At 44.1% G+C, this 14,770-nt stretch overlaps 1 protein-coding gene across 2 annotated transcripts in view; it reads right to left on the bottom strand.

The window, feature by feature from the left end:
• Positions 1-7,309, bottom strand: part of Matn2 (matrilin 2) — a 146,807-nt gene extending 139,498 nt beyond the window's left edge. The window contains exon 1 of one of the 2 annotated variants that reach the window (XM_046464938.2): positions 7,082-7,309. The gene's annotated coding sequence lies outside the window, so the exon portion shown is untranslated. The remainder of the gene's footprint in view (positions 1-7,081) is intronic. The other variant, XM_046464937.2, reaches the window with a different exon arrangement.
• Positions 7,310-14,770: the final 7,461 nt, after the last annotated feature.

The raw sequence follows: 14,770 nt of genomic DNA, 5'->3' as shown, positions 1-14,770 counted from the left end.
TTTGAACACTAAAGATGCCTTTTGAGCATCTTCACTTCTGAGATATTTGAAATATTGCATTTTTTGAATCCAAAAAAGTAAATATAATGCTGTCACTAGCAATTGTATCCCAGACCACCACTCTCCATTTATGCAGCATAAGGATAGCTAGAATTTTAATATGTCCTGAAAACAAATCCACCATGATCCCTACAACTTAACCATATATGATATTGTTCTTTAAAATGACCTTAAAAGTATGAGATTAAACTGTTATCCAACAGTTGCAGTCATAAAGTTGCACCCTCAAGACTAATTACTAAATCTGAATTGAAATTTCTGCCAGTTTTGGTCGGTTGGTTTCTATAAGTATCCAAACTACCATGATTGAGGTCATTTTTGGCTAACTTATCTTCCCCAAGCAGTACTTTGTTCAAAATAGTTGACAGAGCTCCCTGTACTTGGAAGACTTTGCAAGGACTCAGATATAAAGCAATTTCCTCTCTGTCAATGAATAATGCCTTGGAAAAATCCTCACCTCCTATTTAGGCTTATATGGTAATTCCTCCCATGTCTTTTTCCCTCTCGCCCAATCATGCAGAGTCCTGTCTGGTTTTTCACCCATGACATCTCTCACGTCCCCTTCCCTTTCCATCCCTCCCATGGTCACAGATCTAGACCTGGCTCTTCTCCCATCAGACAGACTGCAAAGGCTTTGGCAGAGATTTCTAGCTGTCTCCCAACTCTCCTTTGTCTTTCTTCTTTAGCAGTGGAACCCCCACTTTCCCATGGGACACAGGCTGTGCCAGATAAGGGTCATCTCCTTCTTCCTGCCAGGTAGCTAAGTGCTGACTTGTGGGATAGCACTATACATGCTGCATATAGCTTCTGAAAGTGTCCTTAACTTTGGGGTGAGTGGATGACCTTCCTTGCTTATTTATTCCTAGAATAAGGACATCCTGGCTGAAGGCAGAGCAATTGTCTTGAACCGTAAGACACCACAGAAATAGAAGCCATGCTCCAAAAAAGCTACAAGGCAGTAGAGCGTGGGTCCCTGACCCAACACAAGCTTTGGACTCCCTGCCTCCAGGCTTATTGACTCTAAGACAGAAATAAACTTCCTTCTCTAAACCATTGTTATGTTGGTCTTTTTCTGCACTATTATCCTGGTCTTTGAAGCTGAACCTAATCCCAATAAACTATTTACAAGTCTCTCTATTGAACTCATCTGGCACCAGTGCTAAATCCCATCTTGCCAACACAATATCATGCTTATTATACTCCTGCTTAAAAACAGTAAGTGACTTCCACATACCAATAGGATCAAATCTAGACTACTCAGCTCAGCATTTGAAGCCCCATAATCTGGCCCTATTACAATGTTAACAACTCCCCCATTAATACCACACACATACACACACACACTCATCATCACCTTCCACTGAAGACTGATGGCTCTATACAATATCAATGTCGCTTCATTTCTTTTATTTTCTTTTCTTCTTCTTTTTTTTTTTTTTTTGTACCAGGGATTGAACCCAGGGGCACTTTACCACTGAGCCACATCCCTAGCCCTTGTAAATATTTGATTTAGAAACAGGGTCTCACTGAGTTGCTCAGGGCCTCACTAAGTTGCTGAGGCTGGTTTTGAACTTGTGATCCTCCAGCCTCAGCCTCCCGAGCTGCTGGGATTACAGGTGTGCACCACTGTGCCCAGCCACTGAAGCCCCTCCTTGGTCCCCAATTATTGCCTACCCCTGTAGATACCTACGGTTCTAACTTTTGTCATCATAGATAAGTTTTATTGTTTTTTTAAATGAAACTTTTAATTGAAGTATGTATATAAAAAAGTGTAGCTGGATTGATTTTTATGATGTGAACACATGTATAATCAGCAATCTGATCTATAAACAGAACAGTCCCAGTATCCAGAGACCCCACTCACTCCCATTTCTGTGCACTAACACCCCAAGTGTAGCCACTATTCTGATTTCTGATTGTAGTTTAGTTTTGTCCTTTTGGACAAGTGCTAGGCAAGTATTCTACCGCTGAGCCACAACCCCAGCCCCTCAAAGGGGTTCTCTCCTGAGTGGGGCATCATGCACCTTCTAGAAGGGAATGGTTAATAAAAATAGGGCTGCAGGGCTGGGGTTGTGGCTCAGTGGTAGAGTGCTTGCCTAGCATGTGCGAGACCCTGGGTTCGATCCTCAGCACCACATAAAAATAAATAAACAAAATAAAGGTGTTGTAGACAACTAAAAAATAAATATTTAAAAAAAAATAGGGCTGCACGACAAATCACTGCTTGGGATTCACTTTCAGGCCCTCTCAGGTAGGCAGAGTGATGGCCTTCCAAAGACATCCATGTCCTCACCCAACAACCTGTAAATGTGTGGCTACATGACAAAAGGAATTCAGATTGTTGATTAGATGACCTTAAATATAGGGAGATAACCCTGATTATCCATGAAAATCCAACATAATCACAAGAATCCTTAAAAGCAGAGCAGAAGAGAAAAGCAGAGAAGTGGCAGTGTGAGGACTCAGACCAGTGTTAACAAGCTTCAAAGATGGGAGCAGCAACAGCCAATTGATGTAGCACCTTCTAGAAGGAGGAAAAGGCAAGCAAACAGATTATCCCCAAGATTCTCCAGAAGGCTCCAGTCTTGCCAATACCTTGATTTTAGTCCAATGAGAATCATTGCAGAATTCTGACCTCCAGAACTGCAAGATAATAAATTTGTAAAGTTTTAACCCACTAAGCTATGGTAACTTGTTACAGCAGCAATAGGAAACTAATACAGATTGCCTAGGAATCTCAGGAAAGTCAAACATCATTAGATGGGTATTTCTTTAGCACAGACATTGCCCAAGTGGGCATTTTTTCTATTTCTCTGGAAATAGAGGAGGAGAAAGAGCTAGATAATTCTGATCTGGAAAAGTCAATAAATGCTATTGATGGGAAACAGTTGTCCCGAGCGGTTAGGGCCAAAAGTTTAGGTTAGTCAAGGAAAGGGAAAAATAGCATCTTCTGATCTGAGTTCAAAAGGAATAAGGTTCACAAAGGGACTTTGCAGATGTGGCTCAGTTAAGAATCTTGAGATGGGGAAATTAGTGGGGGCTTTTCCATGTGCACCAAATGTTTTCACAAGAGTCTTTGTAAGAGGGAAACAATAACGAGAAAGAGGGAGGGAGGGAGGGAGGGAGGAGGAGGGAGAGAGAGAGAGAGAGAGAGAGAGAGAGAGAGAGAGAGAGAGAGAGAGAAATTGGAGCAGGGGAGACTGAGAGAGAGGGAGAGGGAGAGAAAGAGAAAAGGCGGGGGCAAAAGACAGAAGGGAAGCCGGGTGCAGTGGCACACCTGTAATCCCAGCGGCTCAGGAGGCTGAGGCAGGAGGATTGCGAGTTCAAAGCCAGCCTCAGCAATTTAGCGAGGTGCTAAGCAACTCAGTGAGACCCTGTCTCTAATAAAATACAAAATAAGACTAGGGATGTGGCTCAGTGGTCCAGTGCCCCTGAGTTCCCAATCCCTGGTACCCCCTCCCCCCACAAAAAAAAGAAGGGAAGAGAGAAAGACATACAAAGAGCAGAACACAGAGAAATATTGGAAGATGCCATTGCTGCTTTTGAAGATAGAGAGACCAGGAGCCAAGAAAAGCAGTCAATTTTTAGGAATCAGAAAACAAGAGAACAGGTTTTTCCTAGAGCCTACAAAGGGGATGCAGCCCTCTTGAACCTGATTTTAGTCTCAGAAGACCCATTCCAGACATTTTCCCCCAGAAGTACTGAACCCAAGGCCTTATGCATGCCAGGTAAGTGCTTTACTACTGAGCTACTTCCCCATCCCTTTTTATTTTTCATTTTGATAAGTCTCATTAAATTGCTAAGGGCCTCACTGAATTGCTGAGGTGGCCTCAAAATTACAATCCTCCTTCCCCAGCCCTACAAGTAGCTGGGATTACAGGGGTACACTGCTGAGTGCTGCCCCATTTCAGATTTCTGAACTCCAGGATTGCAAGGTAATTTTTTTTTTTTTGGCTACTAGTCTCCTTTGTTATAACAGCCATAAGAAACTAATATAGTATCTAAAACAGCAACAAGTATTCTAAGGGGCAGTGAGCCATGCTTTCCACAAGTAGACAAAGTTTTCTCAGACAACCCTCTTAGAAAAAGTTTCCCAAAAAAATGTTAGTTGCCGTGCGCAGTGGCACACACCTGAGATCCCAGCAGCTCAGGAGGATCTCAGGTTCAAAGCCAGCCTCAGCAACAGCATGGCACTAAGCAACTCAGTGAGACCTTCTCTCTAAATAAAATACAAAATAGGGCTGGGAATGTGGCTCAGTGGTTGAATGTCCCTGAGTTCAATCCCCAGTATTATCCCCTCCCAAAAATGTTACTTGATCCATCTGTTCAGCCACTGGTTTTTATGTACAGATATTCTGTGAAAATTTCCATATCAAGCAACTCATTCTGAATGTTTACTACATCTACACACTATCTTGGATAAATTCATGTTAGCTGCTTCAATTGACCCTTAAAAAACACCTTATGACAGAATCACACCCATCTGGTGGATGATATAATTAAAGCCAAGGTAGTAACAATAAGTAAAACCAATAAATATCGAACATTGACTCTTTTTTTAAAAAAATATTTTTAGTTAGAGACGGACAAAATATCTTTATTTTATTTATTTATTTTTATGTGCTGAGGATCAAACCCAGTGTCTCAAGCGTGAGAGGCAATCATTCCACCACTGAGCTACAACCCCAACCCTGAACATTTACTCTTCATGTGTCCTAGGTAGTTTTATTTTATCAACAATCCTTATGTATAGATGAGGAAACTGAGGCATGGAGTCTTAAGTAATTTTTCAAAGTCCTTATAGCTGTGATAGACTATAACTGGAGCCCAGGTCCTTCCAAGGCAGTGTGCTATACTTCTACTACCTCTCATCACTGTCAAAGTTGCTGTCACAGTCATTACTCATAATAGCCGAAGCCTCTGGAATTCAGCCCAGGCCTGCCTTTGAGCCCCTTCAGGCAGTAGTGGCTGTCTGCTGAGCCACATGGCAGGGTTAAAGGATGACCTCACAGGCTGAAGCTCCAAGTGGCAACTGGTCCCTTGGAAGGGCCTCCCTGGCACTGTTTACTAGCAACTGTAATGACATTCTCCGCTCTCTCCTTGAGCTTCACTCCCGCTTCCCCTGAGCCTCCTGAGTCGCCTCTACGTGTATCTTACACAGGGGAGTCCTCCTTAGCTTCCCTAGAAGATGGGACTTCTAGGAAAGGATTGCACATGAGGGCAGGGAGTCTGTGCAGTCACCTTGCCCGCTAACCACTCACCTTCGCATCTCCATTGTTGCTGCCCACCGAGTCTGCTTTTCCTGGGACCTGGGCCTGTCTCCCTCTCTTCTCCTTCCCTACCCTCACCTCACTTAGATCCCAGAGAGAACTGCTTCTAGGCAAGCAGTGGGAATTTTTTTCCCACATCCTCAATGACTCTCTTTTCCTTTCCCATCTTTCAAGAAGCAATCATCTCTTTCCTCTTCTTCAAATCTTGGGCCTCATTTCCACTGTATTCTGCTGACAGAGATGAGTGGTGTTAGCTGATAGGAGCTTAAGACCTAATTATTGTCTAAGGGTATTTCTGGTTTGAACTCTACCATGACTCTACCTTCAGCAATGAGCTCAGGCCTGGATGGTTGTGGTATGTCTGGGTCTGGAATCTGGGAGCCAGGGCCCCCAGAATCCCGATTTGTAGAAAAAAAGAGAGACCTGGCAAGTTTGGGCCCTGAGATTGGATTCTGTTGCCAGAACAGAAGTGTGGATGGATATGGAAATGGAGGGCGAAGAGCCACCGGCATCTGCCTTTTCTGGGGAATATAAAGGACCAAGCTTCAGGGGCTCAAAGGAAACCTTCCAGGCCACAAACCCACCTTGGTACCTTGACAGGAATTTGTGAAGCCCTGTGCTTCACTGTGTAAGTGTAACTTCTGGGTGGAAAACTACAGTTAAATACATTTGGATTATCTGCCACCCTTACATACCCACCAAGATCCTTTCTTCATGAACTAAAGAGGGGGCAAATTCACTGCTCATACAAACTTCTTGCTTTGTCTGGAAAGACAGGTGATGGAGCTCACCACTTAACCTTAGGATGCTCCTGGAACTGTTTTTCAGGACTGGTCACATCTCCTTTAATCCTCACAGTCCTTTAGTATTATCATCCCCATTGGAAGAGGAGACTAAGGCATGGATCACCTCCAAGTATTCCAGCCTATAAGCTTCACAGGTGGGGTTTTAATCAGGCAGGCTGGCCTGGTGTCTGCCTGATTAACACCACCGCCCCTGGAGCCTGACTCCCCCATTCCTCAAAGGCTGATGGATGATACTTGCCCTTGATGCAGTTGCATTGCGGCTTTCTGATTTATGACGATTCGGAACTCCATTAATTGGGCTTGTCCTGGGAGCATGTCCCTAAGGAGGGTAACTTCCTGTGCACCCAGTCCTGGACTCCCTGCCAGGCATGCTCCCCTCTCGAACTGTCCTCCCGTTTTCTAGCAACTATCACAGAATGCCCTCCCTTTTCTCTCCCTCTTCCACAATAAGGGAAGCTGGAATTCTGGCCGCCTTTGAGAAGGAGAAGGAAATCCAGATGACACGGGCAGTGAGACACCAGGAGGGTCAGTCGCAATCATTTCTGGCCAATTGAATAGGAATCGTCAGTGGATACCCGCTCAACAAGTCCCATTCCTCAGATCGGTGTAGACCGGGTCTAGGTGTCCCCGCTGCGGGGTACAGCGCCCTCACCCGGCCCTCTCGGGCTGCTACCGCTGTGAGCCCCGCAGGGAGCGCGCCCAGCCCTCCCCTCCCGGTGTGATAGGACTTTTCCCCCTCTGGACAGTGACGCCTCCGTGTCACGCTCTCCCCAGAGGGGTCAGAGGCTACAGCCCAGCCGGGGCGCTCGGGTCGCGTGGAGCCGCGGTGTCGCGGCGCGGGCGTGGACAGAGCGCCCGCGTGCGTCCGCCAGCCTGGGCTTGATCTGCCTGCGCCCCGGGGCAGCCGGGTCGTGCACAATCCCGCGGACCACGCGCCGCGCTCACCTGCAGCCACCGCCGCTGGCGCCTGCGAAGCGAGGCAGAGGCGCAGCCCCGCGGGTCTCCCTTTCTGGCCTCCTCGCCCCGCCGAGGGCCGCGGCTGTCCTCGGGGATCGCTCGTGGGAAACGAGCAAGGAGCCCTAGCCGCTGCAGCCGTCTACTGCGCCGCCGCCTCCTCCAAGTCCCATTCCAGAGCGCTCCCCTCGCTCGCTGGCTGCCTGGGAGGCTCCGGGCAAGGGCGGGCGCGGGGGAGGCGGCGCCGCGGCGAGGGTGGGGAGCGGGCCGGCGGGAGGAGGGGTGTCCTCTTTGGGGACCGGGAAGGCGTGGAGAGGGAGCGGCGGCGAGCGCGGCCCCACCCTGTAGGCAGCCCCCCGAGCTGCACCCTGGCCGCGCGCCCTGCCTGCTGCCACTTCTGGACCTGACTCCAGGGTTCGGGAGCCACCCGCCCAGAATAACAGGGAGCTTCAGGGGCTTGTCCGGGTGGGGATAAGGTTGGGGAGGTATCCCCTGGGGATGAGAGACATGGAGGGAATCTTATAACCTGAATTTAGGGGTTATTTTCTGCAAAAAGGCATCCATCTACAATGATGAAGAAAAAAGTGATGAAAATCTGGATAATCGGTGACAAGTGCCAGGAACTGCCTTGGCACTACCCAGATCACCTCACCAGAGCCAGTTCATATTCACAGAGCATCCACTGGCCAGGAACCAGGCCCCGAGGTGGGGATGGGGTAAGGACGCCAGGATGTAGAGGAGACAAAATTCCTACCCTGCAAGAACAGTGAAAGTCTAGTTCAAACAAGACTTCAGAAATTATGGGAAAGACATTCGTAACTTTGTCAAGTGGGAAAACCTTACTTTGGAGGTCCCCACCGAAACTTGGAGGGATGCAGACAGCAGGAATGGGCGATAGAGGACAGAGGGCTGGCTCTCCCACAGCTCTCCTGCTCCTAGCCAGCTGGGGTGAGTGTGCTCTACAGGCCAGGACATCTCCTAATAAAGCTCCAAAATTCTATCTCCGAACTGCTAACCCAAAGCACCTAGTTCAGGTTTTGACAAGCTACTGGGAGAGGCCCAGAACTAACCAGTTTCAAATTCTCTGGATGTGCCAGAGTGTAATCATTTTAAGGGCTTTTGATTGCCTGTGTTTTGTAACTAACCATCACCACTATTTGATGGCAGTTAGTTTCTGGAATATGAATAAGTGCCATGTACAAAATCAATTCTTAAAAGCTCCAGGGGTGGATAATTAGAATCCTAGACATAAAGCAAGGGGTTAACTCACTCTGGTCATTAAGTAACCCAATGGCACCATAATAGCCAAGAAAGAATCTTGGATTCAGGTCTCTTATTCTGTTACCCTGCAGCTCACAGAATGCTCTTGGCTGCCTGTACTGATCAGAAATAGTTTCTTTGTATGTCTTTGGGAGGAGGAAGGTGGAGGTCAGAAAGCAGAGAAAAGTCTTCAGGAAATGTTTTGTCTCTGAAGCCTTGGATCCCACAGAAGAAAATTCTTCCTGAGTCCAGGCCAGTGAAAATCCCCTAGGAGCTGGGGAAGTTGAGTTACAGTTTATGGAAACTTACAGTTAAAATGTGTAGCCCTATTCCAAGACACCAGTATGATCTAGTAAATTACCAGGAAAACAATAGCAATCTGGAAATCCTTCCAAATTTTTAAGGAAATTGTGAGTTCAAAACTGATTCCAATGACTCTGTTGTATGCCAACTAAAATGGGTGTTCTTTCCCCAGGGAGTTCCATCAGAATTCTTTAGAATAGGAAATCTCTCTATGGAACATGGCTGGGGCCAAGTCAAATAGGACAACTGAGTTGTTCTACCTTATGGGATGATCTTCTATTTTTCTGCCAAAAAAATAATGAAGCAAAAGCAAGTTCGGTGTCTTGAAATATGAAGTCAGAACAAATGATTATTTAACTTCTGGGTTACCTTGTCCTTGTAGCAAGGGGTTATGGGATGCAAATGCAAGTTGATCATAAAAGCTGCTGGGGAAAAGTCAGATTCACCTTTTCTGTGAGTGGCTCTGCTATCAACTGGATGCACAGAGAACCTTACTCAGAAGTGTAGGGTTAAGATTTTCAGTTCTCATGTAGACATTCATGCAAACACACAAGGGTGAGAGTGTGTGGTATCTAAGAGCACACAAGTTGGATACAATGATTGAAAGAACGATCAAGGCTCGTCGTCTTTCAATGATAACTACTTAATAGTACATGGGTAGCTATGTGTGGAACAATGCCTCAATTACCTGTCTCCACTTAGGATTGCACAGTAAGGATCTGTTCAGGGGTGGGGGTTATTTGACCCAGGTTTCACATTCATGAAGAACCTCAAATGTGGACTTTCGACATAAGCATCCATTTGTTCCCTGTAAACATTAGAACTTTTTGTTTTCCATTAGAATTATCCTGATTTGAGACCTAGCTATCTGGCCCAGAGGACTGACCAAAATGAGACGAGAAAAACAAAGGTGACCAGAGTATGAGGAAAATAAAGAAGAGAAAGACCAATAACCTAAGATAAATCTTGTACTGAATGCGTGAGTAGAAATGTAAAATTGCAATGCACCTCACTTGTACTGTGTGTCTAGATGACTGATGATGTTCCAGTCCCCTGTAAACCATTGGTGTTCCCCTCCCTCTCCCTCAAGTAGAAGGGCTGATGTCACCTCTGGGAGAGGAAACACCGGCCCTTCAGGCAGCTGCTCATCTGTTGGAGCTGGAGATGTGCGGTTAAGAGAAGTAGCTGGGTTTCCACTGTGGTACAGTTTAGGAAAACTTTCTAGAAGGGCAGTGCTTCTTTCTGGATACCCTATCAACATGGACTGCTGATTTCAAGTCCAGAGGGTCCCTTAAGGAAAAGATGACTGACGGCACTATTGTACTGGCTGAAATAATTTCTAAAAAAACATAAATATATCATCCCACCTTAGAAAGTCAGATGATAGGGATTAGGAAAAAACTACAGCAAGTTAAAAAAAAAAAAAACTTGTTCAGGAAAACAAAATGCATTTCAAAGAAGACTCAAATGTTTTTATGTGGTCTTGAACTTCACCATGAGATCCCAAGGACAGAGACCAGGTAGGTCTTTGCTTGTTTATGGATCTTTTTTTTTTTTGAAAATTGCTTGCTTCATCTTATTTATTTATTATAGCACCAGGGATTGAACCCTTTTTTATTTATTTTTATTTTTTATATTTATTTTTTAGTTTTCGGTGGACACAACATCTTTGTTTGCATGTGGTGCTGAGGATCGAACCCGGGCTGCACGCATGCTAGGCGAGCGCGCTACCGCTTGAGCCACATCCCCAGCCCTTGTTTATGGATCTTGTCCTACGCTATGCTTAGAAGGAACTGGGCTGCTATAGCTTTTAACCTGGTGTTTGGAGCCGTGTAGTTTTGGGGCATATAGGTTGATGAGGCTGTCTCTCAAGAATGAGACAACAGTAATCCCAGGGGCTCAGGAGGCTGAGGCAAGAGGATCACAAGTTCAAAGTCAGCCTCAGCAACTTAGTGAGGACCTGAGCAACTCAGCTAGACCCTGTCTCTAATTAAAATACACACACAAAAAAAGTTGGGAGTGTGGCTCAATGGTTAAGTGTCCCTGGATTCAATACTTAGTACCCCCTCCCCGAAAAAAGAATGAGACAACAGGGTTCAGTGGAGAACCTTTGAGTACAGGCTAAAGTAAGTGGAAAGATTATTGTCTCCTTAACATTGACAAGGCTGAATGGACCAGGCATGCGTGGACGCACCACTCAGCAGTACAGATTACTGCTCCTTTCATCCTTAAACCTAGGAACTGGCACGAAGTGATCTGTGATTAGAAGCCAACAGAGTCTTCTCTGTGACACTCAATTAATTACCTTCACTCAAGGACATTAATGAGTTCACGTCTGCACTGGTTGCCTGGTGCTCCATCAGGTTGCAAGATATTTGGGCAATGACTATGTGCATCTGTCCTATGAGATCCCCCAGCACGCTGGCAGAGCTCAGTAAGTAGGGACTCAACAATAGCAAAAATATCAAAAGTTAGGACTTTTCCATATTCTCTCTTGCCAAAGAAAACAAGTAGGACATGGATATTAACAGAGTCCAACAGAAGGGGAAACATTACAAATGGTTAGTGGAAAGAAAAATGTGACAGTCTGCAGAGAGTCACACATAAATCACAAAATGGAGAAAAATAGAAAGCAATGAAAAAAGGCAAACAATTTCATTAGTAGAGGAAGGAGTCTCTGAGAAGCAGCAGAAGGAATGTCTTGACTCATTTAAAACAAGAATTGACAAAGCAACTTCCAATTATAGAAAGTGCCAGAAAATCACTGGCTCCATGCACATCATCTATGAATATGTATTTTTTTAAAAGAATGATGTTGAGAAGAAGATGCACTAATCAAAGTTTTTAAAGTTGCAAGTTTCTTTCTCTTACAGCAAAGTTTCTAAGATAGCCCAGCATCACTGACCCGGCCTAACAAAAGGGCACCAAGATTCCCCAGATGGCCAGCCCACACATGGGGCAGAAGAGAAAGTCTGAATAATGTTTTAAAATCATTTAATATAGCAATGGAATAAAGGACAAAACCTACCTGATATAAAATGTAATTGACAAAATTCAATACCTTTTCATGATGAAAACACTCCACAAACTAGAAATAAAAAGGAACAAATAAAGGGCACCTACAAAAAATCACAACCAACTTTAAAAATATATATATTTTTAGTTGTAGATTTATTTTATTTATTTATTTATTTAGTTAGTTAGTACTGAGGATTGAACCCAGGGGTGCTTAATCACTGAGCCACATCCCCAAGCCCCTTTTTTATATTTTATTTAGGAACAGGGTCTCACTGAATTGCTAAGTGCCTCGCTAAGTTGCTGGGGCTGGCCTTGAACTCACAATCCTCCCACCTCAGCCTCCCAAGTGGCTGGGATTACAAGTGTGTGTCATGGTGCCTAGCTTATTTATTTTTATGAGGTGCTGAGGATCGAACCCAGTGCCTCACACATGCTAGGTAAGCACTCTACCACTGAGCCACAACCCCAGTCCCCTACTTTATCTTAATGATGGAAGACTGAAGGCTTTCCCAGGATCAGGAGCAAGTTACCTTCTCACTACTTACATTCTACATTGTACTAGAAGTTCTAATCAAGGTAAGAAAATGAGATGAAAGTCATCCAGATTGGAAAGAAAAAGTAAAAACTATTTGCAGATGATATGATCTGGTATAGAAAAATTCTAAGGCACACATTAAAAAACTGTTGAGCTAATGCATGAGTTCGGTAAGGTTTCAGGATACGAAATATCTTAAAAATTGCATGTATTTCTGTATACTTGCAACAAATAATTGACAATGAAATTACGGCCAGGCATGGTGGCACATGCCTGTAAGGAGGTTGAGGCAGGAAGATCACAAGTTCAAAGCCAGCCTCAGCAATTTAGCAAGGCTCTAAGCAACTTAGTGAGACTCTGTATCTAAATAACAAATAAATAAGAGATGGGGACATGGCTGGCTCAGTGGTTAAGTGCCCTAGGTTCAATCCCTGATAACAACACAAAAAAAAAGAAAAGAAAGAAAGAGAAAATGAAATTAAGAAAACAATTCCATCTTCAATAGCCCCCACCAAAGAACAAATCATTTAGACATAAATTTTGAAGTGCCAACCTTATACAGTCATTGTGTCCATGGGGGTTTGATTCTAGGATCCCTAGAGGATAACAAAATTCTCAGATGCTCAAATCCCTCATGCGAAATGGTGTGGTATTTGCTCATGACCTATCTACATCCTTAAGTAATATCTAGACCACTTAAAATATCTAATACAATGTAATAAATGCTATGTAAATAGATGTTTTGTTGTACTGTTTAGGGAATAATGACAAGAAAAAGTCAATTCGTTTTTAGGACAGCTGATTTTTTCTCCCCAGGTATTTTCAACCCACGGTTGGTTGGCTCCATGGATGGAGAATCCACAATATAAAGAACAAGGTTGGAGAACTCACACAACAGTCAAACAGTGAAAGCAGCCCAAACAACCAGAAACTGTAGTAAAATGTGGTATATCCATAGGATTGAATATTGTTCTGCAGGCTGAGACAGGAGGATCGCGGGTTCAAAGCAGCCTCAGCAACGGCGAGGTGCTAAGCAACTCAGTGAGACCCTGTCTCTAAATAAAATACAAAACAGCGCTGGGGATGTGACTCAGTGGTTAAGTACCTGAGTTCAATCCCCAGTACCCGCCCCCAAAAGAATGAAATACTAATATATGCTACATGCTATGAAACAGATGAACCTCGAAAATGAGCTTAGTGAAAGGCCAGTCATAAGGCACCACGTGTTGTCTATTTCCATGTCCAAAATAGGTAGATCCATTGAGACAGAAAGTAAGCTAGTGATGACCTACAACTGGGAAAGTTAAGATGAAGAGTGACTGTTTATAGGTGCGTTTCTTTGAGAGGTGATGAAAATGTTCTAGAATTGATTGTGATGGTGGCACAACTCTGAAGAGTATTAAAAACCATTAACTTGTATACTTTAAAGTGAATAGTATGGCACATGAATTCTATCTCAATAAAGGTTTTATTGAGGGCAAGTTTTAATTTTGAGCCCTCATGCAAATAATTTAGTCTCTCTTCCTGCTTTAGTCATCCTCCTTTGGATCCTTCCTGGAAGACTTTCATGCATAGGAAGGAGAGGCTTCTTGCTACACTTCTTGGCATCTGCTCTTGTTCTTTTGCACGCATACCTTTTCTGGAGTTTGTACTCCCTCCTCTTACGAGCACTTTCCACTGCAAGAAATGTCTCCTGCTAGAAATTTCTGTCCTAGTGTCTACTGTACCTGACACAGGGCAATTCACATTCCTTGACTATTGGAATTCTGTGTATTTTTCTAAAGAACAAAGCGCTCAGTGGTGGAGCACTTGCCTAGCATGTATAAGGCAGTGGGCTAGATTCTCAGCATCACATATAAAGAAAATAAAGGTCCATCAACAACTAAAAATGAACATATTTTTTTAAAAAAAATAAAGTAACGGCCAGGTGCAATAACACACACCTGTAATCTCAGCATCTCAGGAGGCTGAGGCAGGAGTTCAAAGCCAGCCTCAGCAAAAGCTAGGTGCTAAGCAACTCAAGAAACACTGTCTCTAAATAAAATACAATATAGGGTTGGGGATGTGGCTCAGTGATCAAGTGTCCCAGGGTTCAATCCCCATGGTACCCCCTACCCCCCCAAATAGAATAAAGAACAAATATGCTTTACCATGAAGTTTCACATGGATTTTATTTAAATCTTAAGTGCCCAGGAAGTGTGTAAACACATTACTGTAGTAGAGTTGCACACCAGCTGTTCAGAATTCTCCTCTATATTGTCTAAGGTCTCAGGATTCCACAGGGTTTAGATTTGGTCATTCATTGTTTTAATGATGCAGTGATTTACAAGAAAAGAGGAAAATTCTTGAGAAGGCACATGTAGCAAGTTTTCATTCAGAACTGTACTGAATTAAGCTCACATAAGAGAAACTGGATCACAAGAACAGTAAGAGCTAAGAATAACATTCCCTTTTGATTTCAAATTTAAACAGAATATTAGCTAGCCTCTCATCTCAGCAGTCCTTTAATCTTTCTTCAGAGATCAATCCTTTCATTATGGTGGTGTTGTTCTTTCCCTATCACC

The sequence above is a fragment of the Marmota monax genome, unplaced genomic scaffold (assembly GCF_021218885.2).
Source record: "Marmota monax isolate L192 unplaced genomic scaffold, Marmota_monax_Labrador192_F-V1.1 WCK01_AAM20220418_F8-fsc00003, whole genome shotgun sequence".
NCBI lineage: Eukaryota > Metazoa > Chordata > Mammalia > Rodentia > Sciuridae > Marmota > Marmota monax.
Note: the sequence above shows the minus strand (reverse complement) of the source record. Positions and strands in the feature narration are given on the sequence as shown.